The sequence below is a fragment of the Hoplias malabaricus genome, chromosome Y, assembly GCF_029633855.1.
Source record: "Hoplias malabaricus isolate fHopMal1 chromosome Y, fHopMal1.hap1, whole genome shotgun sequence".
Classification (NCBI taxonomy): domain Eukaryota; kingdom Metazoa; phylum Chordata; class Actinopteri; order Characiformes; family Erythrinidae; genus Hoplias; species Hoplias malabaricus.
This window is the reverse complement of record NC_089820.1, coordinates 71,412,538-71,429,802: the sequence shown is the minus strand read 5'-3', so window position 1 is coordinate 71,429,802 and position 17,265 is coordinate 71,412,538.

Here is a 17,265-nt window from a genome sequence, read left to right as displayed (position 1 = left end):
TGGAATGGAGACTGCCAGGGAACACTAGGTGCTGTAAGCGTTTTAGCTTAAGGCTCCGATTGTGAAGATTGTAGCTACAGTCATTTAAACACAAAAGGAGAGGAAAACTTAAAAAAAATAATAAACAATAAATGAATAAAAAATAAACAAACAAATAAAAAAACAAATAAACAAAAAACACTGGAAAGCCAGTCATTTATTTTGAGTTGTGAGGCTTTTTAGTTTACAAGTAGCTCTGTAACAAGAGTTACTCTTAGAACAGTCATTACAAATTGTCTTCTACAGCCAACAGTCATTGCTTATGGCCATAGCACTCTTAGGAATCCCGATCTTGTGGGCTTAGTTAGTACTTGGAATGGAGACTGCCAGGGAAAACTAGGTGCTGTAAGCTTTTTAGCTTAAGGCTCCGATTGTGAAGATTGTAGCTACAGTCATTTAAACACAAGAGGAGAGGAAAACGTTAAAAAAATAAACAAATAAACAATAAATGAATAAAAAATAAACAAACAAATACAAAAACAAATAAACAAAAACACTGGAAAGCCATTCATTTATTTTGAGTTGTGAGGCTTTTTAGTTTACAAGCAGCTCTGTAACAAGAGTTACTCTTAGAACAGTCATTACAAATAGTCTTCTACAGCCAACAGTCATTGCTTATGGCCATAGCACTCTTAGGAATCCCGATCTTGTGGGCTTAGTTAGTACTTGGAATGGAGACTGCCAGGGAACACTAGGTGCTGTAAGCTTTTTAGCGTAAGGCTCCGATTGTGAAGATTGTAGCTACAGTCATTTAAACACAAGAGGAGAGGAAAACTTAAAAAAAAATAAACAAATAAACAATAAATGAATAAAAAATAAACAAACAAATAAAAAAACAAACAAACAAAAAACACTAGAAAGCCAGTCATTTATTTTGAGTTGTGAGGCTTTTTAGTTTACAAGCAGCTCTGTAACAAGAGTTACTCTTAGAACAGTCATTACAAATAGTCTTCTACAGCCAACAGTCATTGCTTATGGCCATAGCACTCTTAGGAATCCCGATCTTGTGGGCTTAGTTAGTACTTGGAATGGAGACTGCCAGGGAACACTAGGTGCTGTAAGCTTTTTAGCTTAAGGCTCCGATTGTGAAGATTGTAGCTACAGTCATTTAAACACAAGAGGAGAGGAAAATTAAAAAAATAATAATAAACATAAAATGAATAAAAAATAAACAAACAAATAAAAAAACAAATAAACAAAAAACACTGGAAAGCCAGTCATTTATTTTGAGTTGTGAGGCTTTTTAGTTTACAAGCAGCTCTGTAACAAGAGTTACTCTTAGAACAGTCATTACAAATAGTTTTCTACAGCCAACAGTCATTGCTTATGGCCATAGCACTCTTAGGAATCCCGATCTTGTGGGCTTAGTTAGTACTTGGAATGGAGACTGCCAGGGAACACTAGGTGCTGTAAGCTTTTTAGCTTAAGGCTCCGATTGTGAAGATTGTAGCTACAGTCATTTAAACACAAGAGGAGAGGAAAATTAAAAAAATAATAATAAACATAAAATGAATAAAAAATAAACAAACAAATAAAAAAACAAATAAACAAAAAACACTGGAAAGCCAGTCATTTATTTTGAGTTGTGAGGCTTTTTAGTTTACAAGCAGCTCTGTAACAAGAGTTACTCTTAGAACAGTCATTACAAATAGTCTTCTACAGCCAACAGTCATTGCTTATGGCCATAGCACTCTTAGGAATCCCGATCTTGTGGGCTTAGTTAGTACTTGGAATGGAGACTGCCAGGGAACACTAGGTGCTGTAAGCTTTTTAGCTTAAGGCTCCGATTGTGAAGATTGTAGCTACAGTCATTTAAACACAAGAGGAGAGGAAAACTTAAAAAAAATAAACAAATAAACAATAAATGAATAAAAAATAAACAAACAAATAAAAAAACAAACAAACAAGAAACACTGGAAAGCCAGTCATTTATTTTGAGTTGTGAGGCTTTTTAGTTTACAAGCAGCTCTGTAACAAGAGTTACTCTTAGAACAGTCATTACAAATAGTCTTCTACAGCCAACAGTCATTGCTTATGGCCATAGCACTCTTAGGAATCCCGATCTTGTGGGCTTAGTTAGTACTTGGAATGGAGACTGCCAGGGAACACTAGGTGCTGTAAGCGTTTTAGCTTAAGGCTCCGATTGTGAAGATTGTAGCTACAGTCATTTAAACACAAGAGGAGAGGAAAACTTAAAAAAATAATAAACAATAAATGAATAAAAATAAACAAACAAATAAAAAAACAAATAAACAAAAAACACTGGAAAGCCAGTCATTTATTTTGAGTTGTGAGGCTTTTTAGTTTACAAGTAGCTCTGTAACAAGAGTTACTCTTAGAACAGTCATTACAAATTGTCTTCTACAGCCAACAGTCATTGCTTATGGCCATAGCACTCTTAGGAATCCCGATCTTGTGGGCTTAGTTAATACTTGGAATGGAGACTGACAGGGAAAACTAGGTGCTGTAAGCTTTTTAGCTTAAGGCTCCGATTGTGAAGATTGTAGCTACAGTCATTTAAACACAAGAGGAGAGGAAAACGTTAAAAAAATAAACAAATAAACAATAAATGAATAAAAAATAAACAAACAAATACAAAAACAAATGAACAAAAACACTGGAAAGCCATTCATTTATTTTGAGTTGTGAGGCTTTTTAGTTTACAAGCAGCTCTGTAACAAGAGTTACTCTTAGAACAGTCATTACAAATAGTCTTCTACAGCCAACAGTCATTGCTTATGGCCATAGCACTCTTAGGAATCCCGATCTTGTGGGCTTAGTTAGTACTTGGAATGGAGACTGCCAGGGAACACTAGGTGCTGTAAGCTTTTTAGCTTAAGGCTCCGATTGTGAAAATTGTAGCTACAGTCATTTAAACACAAGAGGAGAGGAAAATTAAAAAAATAATAATAAACATAAAATGAATAAAAAATAAACAAACAAATAAAAAAACAAATAAACAAAAAACACTGGAAAGCCAGTCATTTATTTTGAGTTGTGAGACTTTTTAGTTTACAAGCAGCTCTGTAACAAGAGTTACTCTTAGAAAAGTCATTACAAATAGTCTTCTACAGCCAACAGTCATTGCTTATGGCCAAGGCACTCTTAGGAATCCCGATCTTGTGGGCTTAGTTAGTACTTGGAATGGAGACTGCCAGGGAACACTAGGTGCTGTAAGCGTTTTAGCTTAAGGCTCCGATTGTGAAGATTGTAGCTACAGTCATTTAAACACAAAAGGAGAGGAAAACTTAAAAAAAATAATAAACAATAAATGAATAAAAAATAAACAAACAAATAAAAAAACAAATAAACAAAAAACACTGGAAAGCCAGTCATTTATTTTGAGTTGTGAGGCTTTTTAGTTTACAAGTAGCTCTGTAACAAGAGTTACTCTTAGAACAGTCATTACAAATTGTCTTCTACAGCCAACAGTCATTGCTTATGGCCATAGCACTCTTAGGAATCCCGATCTTGTGGGCTTAGTTAGTACTTGGAATGGAGACTGCCAGGGAAAACTAGGTGCTGTAAGCTTTTTAGCTTAAGGCTCCGATTGTGAAGATTGTAGCTACAGTCATTTAAACACAAGAGGAGAGGAAAACGTTAAAAAAATAAACAAATAAACAATAAATGAATAAAAAATAAACAAACAAATACAAAAACAAATAAACAAAAACACTGGAAAGCCATTCATTTATTTTGAGTTGTGAGGCTTTTTAGTTTACAAGCAGCTCTGTAACAAGAGTTACTCTTAGAACAGTCATTACAAATAGTCTTCTACAGCCAACAGTCATTGCTTATGGCCATAGCACTCTTAGGAATCCCGATCTTGTGGGCTTAGTTAGTACTTGGAATGGAGACTGCCAGGGAACACTAGGTGCTGTAAGCTTTTTAGCGTAAGGCTCCGATTGTGAAGATTGTAGCTACAGTCATTTAAACACAAGAGGAGAGGAAAACTTAAAAAAAATAAACAAATAAACAATAAATGAATAAAAAATAAACAAACAAATAAAAAAACAAACAAACAAAAAACACTAGAAAGCCAGTCATTTATTTTGAGTTGTGAGGCTTTTTAGTTTACAAGCAGCTCTGTAACAAGAGTTACTCTTAGAACAGTCATTACAAATAGTCTTCTACAGCCAACAGTCATTGCTTATGGCCATAGCACTCTTAGGAATCCCGATCTTGTGGGCTTAGTTAGTACTTGGAATGGAGACTGCCAGGGAACACTAGGTGCTGTAAGCTTTTTAGCTTAAGGCTCCGATTGTGAAGATTGTAGCTACAGTCATTTAAACACAAGAGGAGAGGAAAATTAAAAAAAATAATAATAAACATAAAATGAATAAAAAATAAACAAACAAATAAAAAAACAAATAAACAAAAAACACTGGAAAGCCAGTCATTTATTTTGAGTTGTGAGGCTTTTTAGTTTACAAGCAGCTCTGTAACAAGAGTTACTCTTAGAACAGTCATTACAAATAGTTTTCTACAGCCAACAGTCATTGCTTATGGCCATAGCACTCTTAGGAATCCCGATCTTGTGGGCTTAGTTAGTACTTGGAATGGAGACTGCCAGGGAACACTAGGTGCTGTAAGCTTTTTAGCTTAAGGCTCCGATTGTGAAGATTGTAGCTACAGTCATTTAAACACAAGAGGAGAGGAAAATTAAAAAAATAATAATAAACATAAAATGAATAAAAAATAAACAAACAAATAAAAAAACAAATAAACAAAAAACACTGGAAAGCCAGTCATTTATTTTGAGTTGTGAGGCTTTTTAGTTTACAAGCAGCTCTGTAACAAGAGTTACTCTTAGAACAGTCATTACAAATAGTCTTCTACAGCCAACAGTCATTGCTGGCGCCATAGCACTCTTAGGAATCCCGATCTTGTGGGCTTAGTTAGTACTTGGAATGGAGACTGCCAGGGAACACTAGGTGCTGTAAGCGTTTCAGCTTAAGGCTCCGATTGTGAAGATTGTAGCTACAGTCATTTAAACACAAGAGGAGAGGAAAACTTAAAAAAATAATAAACAATAAATGAATAAAAAATAAACAAACAAATACAAAAACAAATAAACAAAAAACACTGGAAAGCCAGTCATTTATTTTGAGTTGTGAGGCTTTTTAGTTTACAAGTAGCTCTGTAACAAGAGTTACTCTTAGAACAGTCATTACAAATTGTCTTCTACAGCCAACAGTCATTGCTTATGGCCATAGCACTCTTAGGAATCCCGATCTTGTGGGCTTAGTTAGTACTTGGAATGGAGACTGCCAGGGAAAACTAGGTGCTGTAAGCTTTTTAGCTTAAGGCTCCGATTGTGAAGATTGTAGCTACAGTCATTTAAACACAAGAGGAGAGGAAAACGTTAAAAAAATAAACAAATAAACAATAAATGAATAAAAAATAAACAAACAAATACAAAAACAAATAAACAAAAACACTGGAAAGCCATTCATTTATTTTGAGTTGTGAGGCTTTTTAGTTTACAAGCAGCTCTGTAACAAGAGTTACTCTTAGAACAGTCATTACAAATAGTCTTCTACAGCCAACAGTCATTGCTTATGGCCATAGCACTCTTAGGAATCCCAATCTTGTGGGCTGAGTTAGTACTTGGAATGGAGACTGCCAGGGAACACTAGGTGCTGTAAGCTTTTTAGCTTAAGGCTCCGATTGTGAAGATTGTAGCTACAGTCATTTAAACACAAGAGGAGAGGAAAACTTAAAAAAAATAAACAAATAAACAATAAATGAATAAAAAATAAACAAACAAATAAAAAAACAAACAAACAAAAAACACTGGAAAGCCAGTCATTTATTTTGAGTTGTGAGGCTTTTTAGTTTACAAGCAGCTCTGTAACAAGAGTTACTCTTAGAACAGTCATTACAAATAGTCTTCTACAGCCAACAGTCATTGCTTATGGCCATAGCACTCTTAGGAATCCCGATCTTGTGGGCTTAGTTAGTACTTGGAATGGAGACTGCCAGGGAACACTAGGTGCTGTAAGCTTTTTAGCTTAAGGCTCCGATTGTGAAGATTGTAGCTACAGTCATTTAAACACAAGAGGAGAAGAAAATAAAAAAAATAATAATAAACAATAAATGAATAAAAAATAAACAAACAAATAAAAAAACAAATAAACAAAAAACACTGGAAAGCCAGTCATTTATTTTGAGTTGTGAGGCTTTTTAGTTTACAAGCAGCTCTGTAACAAGAGTTACTCTTAGAACAGTCATTACAAATAGTCTTCTACAGCCAACAGTCATTGCTTATGGCCATAGCACTCTTAGGAATCCCGATCTTGTGGGCTTAGTTAGTACTTGGAATGGAGACTGCCAGGGAACACTAGGTGCTGTAAGCTTTTTAGCTTAAGGCTCCGATTGTGAAGATTGTAGCTACAGTCATTTAAACACAAGAGCAGAGGAAAACTTTAAAAAAATAAACAAATAAACAATAAAAGAATAAAAAATAAACAAACAAATAAACAAACAAATAAACAAAAAACACTGGAAAGCCAGTCATTTATTTTGAGTTGTGAGGCTTTTTAGTTTACAAGCAGCTCTGTAACAAGAGTTACTCTTAGAACAATCATTACAAATAGTCTTCTACAGCCAACAGTCATTGCTTATGGCCATAGCACTCTTAGGAATTCCGATCTTGTGGGCTTAGTTAGTACTTGGAATGGAGACTGCCAGGGAACACTAGGTGCTGTAAGCTTTTTAGCTTAAGGCTCCGATTGTGAAGATTGTAGCTACAGTCATTTAAACACAAGAGGAGAGGAAAACTTAAAAAGAATAATAAACAATAAATGAATAAAAAATAAACTAACAAATAAAAAAAACAAATAAACAAAAAACACTGGAAAGCCAGTCATTTATTTTGAGTTGTGAGGCTTTTTAGTTTACAAGTAGCTCTGTAACAAGAGTTACTCTTAGAACAGTCATTACAAATTGTCTTCTACAGCCAACAGTCATTGCTTATGGCCATAGCACTCTTAGGAATCCCGATCTTGTGGGCTTAGTTAGTACTTGGAATGGAGACTGCCAGGGAAAACTAGGTGCTGTAAGCTTTTTAGCTTAAGGCTCCGATTGTGAAGATTGTAGCTACAGTCATTTAAACACAAGAGGAGAGGAAAACGTTAAAAAAATAAACAAATAAACAATAAATGAATAAAAAATAAACAAACAAATACAAAAACAAATAAACAAAAACACTGGAAAGCCATTCATTTATTTTGAGTTGTGAGGCTTTTTAGTTTACAAGCAGCTCTGTAACAAGAGTTACTCTTAGAACAGTCATCACAAATAGTCTTCTACAGCCAACAGTCATTGCTTATGGCCATAGCACTCTTAGGAATCCCGATCTTGTGGGCTTAGTTAGTACTTGGAATGGAGACTGCCAGGGAACACTAGGTGCTGTAAGTTTTTTGGTTAAGGCTCCGATTGTGAAGATTGTAGCTACAGTCATTTAAACACAAGAGGAGAGGAAAATTGAAAAAAAAAAAAAAACAATAAATGAATAAAAAATAAACAAACAAATAAAAAACAAATAAACAAAAAACACTGGAAAGTCAGTCATTTATTTTGAGTTGTGAGGCTTTATAGTTTACAAGCAGCTCTGTAACAAGAGTTACTCTTAGAACAATCATTACAAATAGTCTTCTACAGCCAACAGTCATTGCTTATGGCCATAGCACTCTTAGGAATCCCGATCTTGTGGGCTTAGTTAGTACTTGGAATGGAGACTGCCAGGGAACACTAGGTGCTGTAAGCTTTTTAGCTTAAGGCTCCGATTGTGAAGATTGTAGCTACAGTCATTTAAACACAAGAGGAGAGGAAAACTTAAAAAAAATAAACAAATAAACAATAAATGAATAAAAAATAAACAAACAAATAAAAAAACAAACAAACAAAAAACACTGGAAAGCCAGTCATTTATTTTGAGTTGTGAGGCTTTTTAGTTTACAAGCAGCTCTGTAACAAGAGTTACTCTTAGAACAGTCATTACAAATAGTCTTCTACAGCCAACAGTCATTGCTTATGGCCATAGCACTCTTAGGAATCCCGATCTTGTGGGCTTAGTTAGTACTTGGAATGGAGACTGCCAGGGAACACTAGGTGCTGTAAGCTTTTTAGCTTAAGGCTCCGATTGTGAAGATTGTAGCTACAGTCATTTAAACACAAGAGGAGAGGAAAACTTAAAAAGAATAATAAACAATAAATGAATAAAAAATAAACTAACAAATAAAAAAAACAAATAAACAAAAAACACTGGAAAGCCAGTCATTTATTTTGAGTTGTGAGGCTTTTTAGTTTACAAGTAGCTCTGTAACAAGAGTTACTCTTAGAACAGTCATTACAAATTGTCTTCTACAGCCAACAGTCATTGCTTATGGCCATAGCACTCTTAGGAATCCCGATCTTGTGGGCTTAGTTAGTACTTGGAATGGAGACTGCCAGGGAAAACTAGGTGCTGTAAGCTTTTTAGCTTAAGGCTCCGATTGTGAAGATTGTAGCTACAGTCATTTAAACACAAGAGGAGAGGAAAACGTTAAAAAAATAAACAAATAAACAATAAATGAATAAAAAATAAACAAACAAATACAAAAACAAATAAACAAAAACACTGGAAAGCCATTCATTTATTTTGAGTTGTGAGGCTTTTTAGTTTACAAGCAGCTCTGTAACAAGAGTTACTCTTAGAACAGTCATTACAAATAGTCTTCTACAGCCAACAGTCATTGCTTATGGCCATAGCACTCTTAGGAATCCCGATCTTGTGGGCTTAGTTAGTACTTGGAATGGAGACTGCCAGGGAACACTAGGTGCTGTAAGTTTTTTGGTTAAGGCTCCGATTGTGAAGATTGTAGCTACAGTCATTTAAACACAAGAGGAGAGGAAAATTGAAAAAAAAAAAAAAAACAATAAATGAATAAAAAATAAACAAACAAATAAAAAACAAATAAACAAAAAACACTGGAAAGTCAGTCATTTATTTTGAGTTGTGAGGCTTTATAGTTTACAAGCAGCTCTGTAACAAGAGTTACTCTTAGAACAATCATTACAAATAGTCTTCTACAGCCAACAGTCATTGCTTATGGCCATAGCACTCTTAGGAATCCCGATCTTGTGGGCTTAGTTAGTACTTGGAATGGAGACTGCCAGGGAACACTAGGTGCTGTAAGCTTTTTAGCTTAAGGCTCCGATTGTGAAGATTGTAGCTACAGTCATTTAAACACAAGAGGAGAGGAAAACTTAAAAAAAATAAACAAATAAACAATAAATGAATAAAAAATAAACAAACAAATAAAAAAACAAACAAACAAAAAACACTGGAAAGCCAGTCATTTATTTTGAGTTGTGAGGCTTTTTAGTTTACAAGCAGCTCTGTAACAAGAGTTACTCTTAGAACAGTCATTACAAATAGTCTTCTACAGCCAACAGTCATTGCTTATGGCCATAGCACTCTTAGGAATCCCGATCTTGTGGGCTTAGTTAGTACTTGGAATGGAGACTGCCAGGGAACACTAGGTGCTGTAAGCTTTTTAGCTTAAGGCTCCGATTGTGAAGATTGTAGCTACAGTCATTTAAACACAAGAGGAGAAGAAAATAAAAAAAATAATAATAAACAATAAATGAATAAAAAATAAACAAACAAATAAAAAAACAAATAAACAAAAAACACTGGAAAGCCAGTCATTTATTTTGAGTTGTGAGGCTTTTTAGTTTACAAGCAGCTCTGTAACAAGAGTTACTCTTAGAACAGTCATTACAAATAGTCTTCTACAGCCAACAGTCATTGCTTATGGCCATAGCACTCTTAGGATTCCCGATCTTGTGCGCTTAGATAGTACTTTGAATGGAGACTGCCAGAGAACACTAGGCGCTGTAAGCTTTTTAGCTTAAGGCTCCGATTGTGAAGATTGTAGCTACAGTCATTTAAACACAAGAGGAGATCAAAACTTTTAAAAAAATAAACAAATAAACAATAAATGAATAAAAAATAAACAAACAAATAAAAAAACAAACAAACAAAAAACACTGGAAAGCCAGTCATTTATTTTGAGTTGTGAGGCTTTTTAGTTTACAAGCAGCTCTGTAACCAGAGTTACTCTTAGAACAGTCATTACAAATAGTCTTCTACAGCCAACAGTCATTGCTTATGGCCATAGCACTCTTAGGAATCCCGATCTTGTGCGCTTAGTTAGTACTTTGAATGGAGACTGCCAGAGAACACTAGGCGCTGTAAGCTTTTTAGCTTAAGGCTCCGATTGTGAAGATTGTAGCTACAGTCATTTAAACACAAGAGGAGATCAAAACTTTAAAAAAAATAAACAAATAAACAATAAATGAATAAAAAATAAACAAACAAATAAAAAAACAAACAAACAAAAAACACTGGAAAGCCAGTCATTTATTTTGAGTTGTGAGGCTTTTTAGTTTACAAGCAGCTCTGTAACCAGAGTTACTCTTAGAACAGTCATTACAAATAGTCTTCTACAGCCAACAGTCATTGCTTATGGCCATAGCACTCTTAGGATTCCCGATCTTGTGCGCTTAGATAGTACTTTGAATGGAGACTGCCAGAGAACACTAGGCGCTGTAAGCTTTTTAGCTTAAGGTTCCGATTGTGAAGATTGTAGCTACAGTCATTTAAACACAAGTGGAGATCAAAACTTTAAAAAAAATAAACAAATAAACAATAAATGAATAAAAAATAAACAAACAAATAAAAAAACAAACAAACAAAAAACACTGGAAAGCCAGTCATTTATTTTGAGTTGTGAGGCTTTTTAGTTTACAAGCAGCTCTGTAACCAGAGTTACTCTTAGAACAGTCATTACAAATAGTCTTCTACAGCCAACAGTCATTGCTTATGGCCATAGCACTCTTAGGAATCCCGATCTTGTGCGCTTAGTTAGTACTTTGAATGGAGACTGCCAGAGAACACTAGGCGCTGTAAGCTTTTTAGCTTAAGGCTCCGATTGTGAAGATTGTAGCTACAGTCATTTAAACACAAGAGGAGATCAAAACTTTAAAAAAAATAAACAAATAAACAATAAATGAATAAAAAATAAACAAACAAATAAAAAAACAAACAAACAAAAAACACTGGAAAGCCAGTCATTTATTTTGAGTTGTGAGGCTTTTTAGTTTACAAGCAGCTCTGTAACCAGAGTTACTCTTAGAACAGTCATTACAAATAGTCTTCTACAGCCAACAGTCATTGCTTATGGCCATAGCACTCTTAGGAATCCCGATCTTGTGCGCTTAGTTAGTACTTGGAATGGAGACTGCCAGGGAACACTAGGTGCTGTAAGCTTTTTAGCTTAAGGCTCCGATTGTGAAGATTGTAGCTACAGTCATATAAACACTAGAGGAGATCAAAACTTTAAAAAAAATAAAGAAATAAACAATAAATGAATAAAAAATAAACAAACAAATAAAAAAACAAACAAACAAAAAACACTGGAAAGCCAGTCATTTATTTTGGGTTGTGAGGCTTTTTAGTTTACAAGCAGCTCTGTAACCAGAGTTACTCTTAGAACAGTCATTACAAATAGTGTTCTACAGCCAACAGTCATTGCTTATGGCCATAGCACTCTTAGGAATACCGATCTTGTGCGCTTAGTTAGTACTTGGAATGGAGACTGCCAGGGAACACTAGGCGCTGTAAGATTTTTAGCTTAAGGCTCCGATTGTGAAGATTGTAGCTACAGTCATATAAACACAAGAGGAGATCAAAACTTAAAAAAAAATAAACAAATAAACAATAAATGAATAAAAAATAAACAAACAAATAAAAAAACAAACAAACAAAAAACACTGGAAAGCCAGTCATTTATTTTGAGTTGTGAGGCTTTTTAGTTTACAAGCAGCTCTGTAACCAGAGTTACTCCTAGAACAGTCATTACAAATAGTCTTCTACAGCCAACAGTCATTGCTTATGGCCATAGCACTCTTAGGAATCCCGATCTTGTGCGCTTAGTTAGTACTTTGAATGGAGACTGCCAGAGAACACTAGGCGCTGTAAGCTTTTTAGCTTAAGGCTCCAATTGTGAAGATTGTAGCTACAGTCATATAAACACTAGAGGAGATCAAAACTTTAAAAAAAATAAACAAATAAACAATAAATGAATAAAAAATAAACAAACAAATAAAAAAACAAACAAACAAAAAACACTGGAAAGCCAGTCATTTATTTTGGGTTGTGAGGCTTTTTAGTTTACAAGCAGCTCTGTAACCAGAGTTACTCTTAGAACAGTCATTACAAATAGTCTTCTACAGCCAACAGTCATTGCTTATGGCCATAGCACTCTTAGGAATACCGATCTTGTGCGCTTAGTTAGTACTTGGAATGGAGACTGCCAGGGAACACTAGGCGCTGTAAGATTTTTAGCTTAAGGCTCCGATTGTGAAGATTGTAGCTACAGTCATATAAACACAAGAGGAGATCAAAACTTTAAAAAAAATAAACAAATAAACAATAAATGAATAAAAAATAAACAAACAAATAAAAAAACAAACAAACAAAAAACACTGGAAAGCCAGTCATTTATTTTGAGTTGTGAGGCTTTTTAGTTTACAAGCAGCTCTGTAACCAGAGTTACTCTTAGAACAGTCATTACAAATAGTCTTCTACAGCCAAGAGTCATTGCTTATGGCCATAGCACTCTTAGGATTCCCGATCTTGTGCGCTTAGATAGTACTTTGAATGGAGACTGCCAGAGAACACTAGGCGCTGTAAGCTTTTTAGCTTAAGGCTCCGATTGTGAAGATTGTAGCTACAGTCATTTAAACACAAGAGGAGATCAAAACTTTTAAAAAAATAAACAAATAAACAATAAATGAATAAAAAATAAACAAACAAATAAAAAAACAAACAAACAAAAAACACTGGAAAGCCAGTCATTTATTTTGGGTTGTGAGGCTTTTTAGTTTACAAGCAGCTCTGTAACCAGAGTTACTCTTAGAACAGTCATTACAAATAGTCTTCTACAGCCAACAGTCATTGCTTATGGCCATAGCACTCTTAGGAATACCGATCTTGTGCGCTTAGTTAGTACTTGGAATGGAGACTGCCAGGGAACACTAGGCGCTGTAAGATTTTTAGCTTAAGGCTCCGATTGTGAAGATTGTAGCTACAGTCATATAAACACAAGAGGAGATCAAAACTTAAAAAAAAATAAACAAATAAACAATAAATGAATAAAAAATAAACAAACAAATAAAAAAACAAACAAACAAAAAACACTGGAAAGCCAGTCATTTATTTTGAGTTGTGAGGCTTTTTAGTTTACAAGCAGCTCTGTAACCAGAGTTACTCTTAGAACAGTCATTACAAATAGTCTTCTACAGCCAACAGTCATTGCTTATGGCCATAGCACTCTTAGGAATACCGATCTTGTGCGCTTAGTTAGTACTTGGAATGGAGACTGCCAGGGAACACTAGGCGCTGTAAGATTTTTAGCTTAAGGCTCCGATTGTGAAGATTGTAGCTACAGTCATATAAACACAAGAGGAGATCAAAACTTTAAAAAAAATAAACAAATAAACAATAAATGAATAAAAAATAAACAAACAAATAAAAAAACAAACAAACAAAAAACACTGGAAAGCCAGTCATTTATTTTGAGTTGTGAGGCTTTTTAGTTTACAAGCAGCTCTGTAACCAGAGTTACTCTTAGAACAGTCATTACAAATAGTCTTCTACAGCCAAGAGTCATTGCTTATGGCCATAGCACTCTTAGGATTCCCGATCTTGTGCGCTTAGATAGTACTTTGAATGGAGACTGCCAGAGAACACTAGGCGCTGTAAGCTTTTTAGCTTAAGGCTCCGATTGTGAAGATTGTAGCTACAGTCATTTAAACACAAGAGGAGATCAAAACTTTTAAAAAAATAAACAAATAAACAATAAATGAATAAAAAATAAACAAACAAATAAAAAAACAAACAAACAAAAAACACTGGAAAGCCAGTCATTTATTTTGGGTTGTGAGGCTTTTTAGTTTACAAGCAGCTCTGTAACCAGAGTTACTCTTAGAACAGTCATTACAAATAGTCTTCTACAGCCAACAGTCATTGCTTATGGCCATAGCACTCTTAGGAATACCGATCTTGTGCGCTTAGTTAGTACTTGGAATGGAGACTGCCAGGGAACACTAGGCGCTGTAAGATTTTTAGCTTAAGGCTCCGATTGTGAAGATTGTAGCTACAGTCATATAAACACAAGAGGAGATCAAAACTTTAAAAAAAATAAACAAATAAACAATAAATGAATAAAAAATAAACAAACAAATAAAAAAACAAACAAACAAAAAACACTGGAAAGCCAGTCATTTATTTTGAGTTGTGAGGCTTTTTAGTTTACAAGCAGCTCTGTAACCAGAGTTACTCTTAGAACAGTCATTACAAATAGTCTTCTACAGCCAAGAGTCATTGCTTATGGCCATAGCACTCTTAGGATTCCCGATCTTGTGCGCTTAGATAGTACTTTGAATGGAGACTGCCAGAGAACACTAGGCGCTGTAAGCTTTTTAGCTTAAGGCTCCGATTGTGAAGATTGTAGCTACAGTCATTTAAACACAAGAGGAGATCAAAACTTTTAAAAAAATAAACAAATAAACAATAAATGAATAAAAAATAAACAAACAAATAAAAAAACAAACAAACAAAAAACACTGGAAAGCCAGTCATTTATTTTGGGTTGTGAGGCTTTTTAGTTTACAAGCAGCTCTGTAACCAGAGTTACTCTTAGAACAGTCATTACAAATAGTCTTCTACAGCCAACAGTCATTGCTTATGGCCATAGCACTCTTAGGAATACCGATCTTGTGCGCTTAGTTAGTACTTGGAATGGAGACTGCCAGGGAACACTAGGCGCTGTAAGATTTTTAGCTTAAGGCTCCGATTGTGAAGATTGTAGCTACAGTCATATAAACACAAGAGGAGATCAAAACTTAAAAAAAAATAAACAAATAAACAATAAATGAATAAAAAATAAACAAACAAATAAAAAAACAAACAAACAAAAAACACTGGAAAGCCAGTCATTTATTTTGAGTTGTGAGGCTTTTTAGTTTACAAGCAGCTCTGTAACCAGAGTTACTCTTAGAACAGTCATTACAAATAGTCTTCTACAGCCAACAGTCATTGCTTATGGCCATAGCACTCTTAGGAATACCGATCTTGTGCGCTTAGTTAGTACTTGGAATGGAGACTGCCAGGGAACACTAGGCGCTGTAAGATTTTTAGCTTAAGGCTCCGATTGTGAAGATTGTAGCTACAGTCATATAAACACAAGAGGAGATCAAAACTTTAAAAAAAATAAACAAATAAACAATAAATGAATAAAAAATAAACAAACAAATAAAAAAACAAACAAACAAAAAACACTGGAAAGCCAGTCATTTATTTTGAGTTGTGAGGCTTTTTAGTTTACAAGCAGCTCTGTAACCAGAGTTACTCTTAGAACAGTCATTACAAATAGTCTTCTACAGCCAAGAGTCATTGCTTATGGCCATAGCACTCTTAGGATTCCCGATCTTGTGCGCTTAGATAGTACTTTGAATGGAGACTGCCAGAGAACACTAGGCGCTGTAAGCTTTTTAGCTTAAGGCTCCGATTGTGAAGATTGTAGCTACAGTCATTTAAACACAAGAGGAGATCAAAACTTTTAAAAAAATAAACAAATAAACAATAAATGAATAAAAAATAAACAAACAAATAAAAAAACAAACAAACAAAAAACACTGGAAAGCCAGTCATTTATTTTGGGTTGTGAGGCTTTTTAGTTTACAAGCAGCTCTGTAACCAGAGTTACTCTTAGAACAGTCATTACAAATAGTCTTCTACAGCCAACAGTCATTGCTTATGGCCATAGCACTCTTAGGAATACCGATCTTTTGCGCTTAGTTAGTACTTGGAATAGAGACTGCCAGGGAACACTAGGCGCTGTAAGATTTTTAGCTTAAGGCTCCAATTGTGAAGATTGTAGCTACAGTCATATAAACACTAGAGGAGATCAAAACTTTAAAAAAAATAAACAAATAAACAATAAATGAATAAAAAATAAACAAACAAATAAAAAAACAAACAAACAAAAAACACTGGAAAGCCAGTCATTTATTTTGAGTTGTGAGGCTTTTTAGTTTACAAGCAGCTCTGTAACCAGAGTTACTCTTAGAACAGTCATTACAAATAGTCTTCTACAGCCAAGAGTCATTGCTTATGGCCATAGCACTCTTAGGATTCCCGATCTTGTGCGCTTAGATAGTACTTTGAATGGAGACTGCCAGAGAACACTAGGCGCTGTAAGCTTTTTAGCTTAAGGCTCCGATTGTGAAGATTGTAGCTACAGTCATTTAAACACAAGAGGAGATCAAAACTTTTAAAAAAATAAACAAATAAACAATAAATGAATAAAAAATAAACAAACAAATAAAAAAAACAAACAAACAAAAAACACTGGAAAGCCAGTCATTTATTTTGAGTTGTGAGGCTTTTTAGTTTACAAGCAGCTCTGTAACCAGAGTTACTCTTAGAACAGTCATTACAAATAGTCTTCTACAGCCAACAGTCATTGCTTATGGCCATAGCACTCTTAGGATTCCCGATCTTGTGCGCTTAGTTAGTACTTTGAATGGAGACTGCCAGAGAACACTAGGCGCTGTAAGCTTTTTAGCTTAAGGCTCCGATTGTGAAGATTGTAGCTACAGTCATTTAAACACAAGAGGAGATCAAAACTTTAAAAAAAATAAACAAATAAACAATAAATGAATAAAAAATAAACAAACAAATAAAAAAACAAACAAACAAAAAACACTGGAAAGCCAGTCATTTATTTTGAGTTGTGAGGCTTTTTAGTTTACAAGCAGCTCTGTAACCAGAGTTACTCTTAGAACAGTCATTACAAATAGTCTTCTACAGCCAACAGTCATTGCTTATGGCCATAGCACTCTTAGGAATCCCGATCTTGTGCGCTTAGTTAGTACTTGGAATGGAGACTGCCAGGGAACACTAGGCGCTGTAAGATTTTTAGCTTAAGGCTCCGATTGTGAAGATTGTAGCTACAGTCATATAAACACTAGAGGAGATCAAAACTTTAAAAAAAATAAACAAATAAACAATAAATGAATAAAAAATAAACAAACAAATAAAAAAACAAACAAACAAAAAACACTGGAAAGCCAGTCATTTATTTTGAGTTGTGAGGCTTTTTAGTTTAC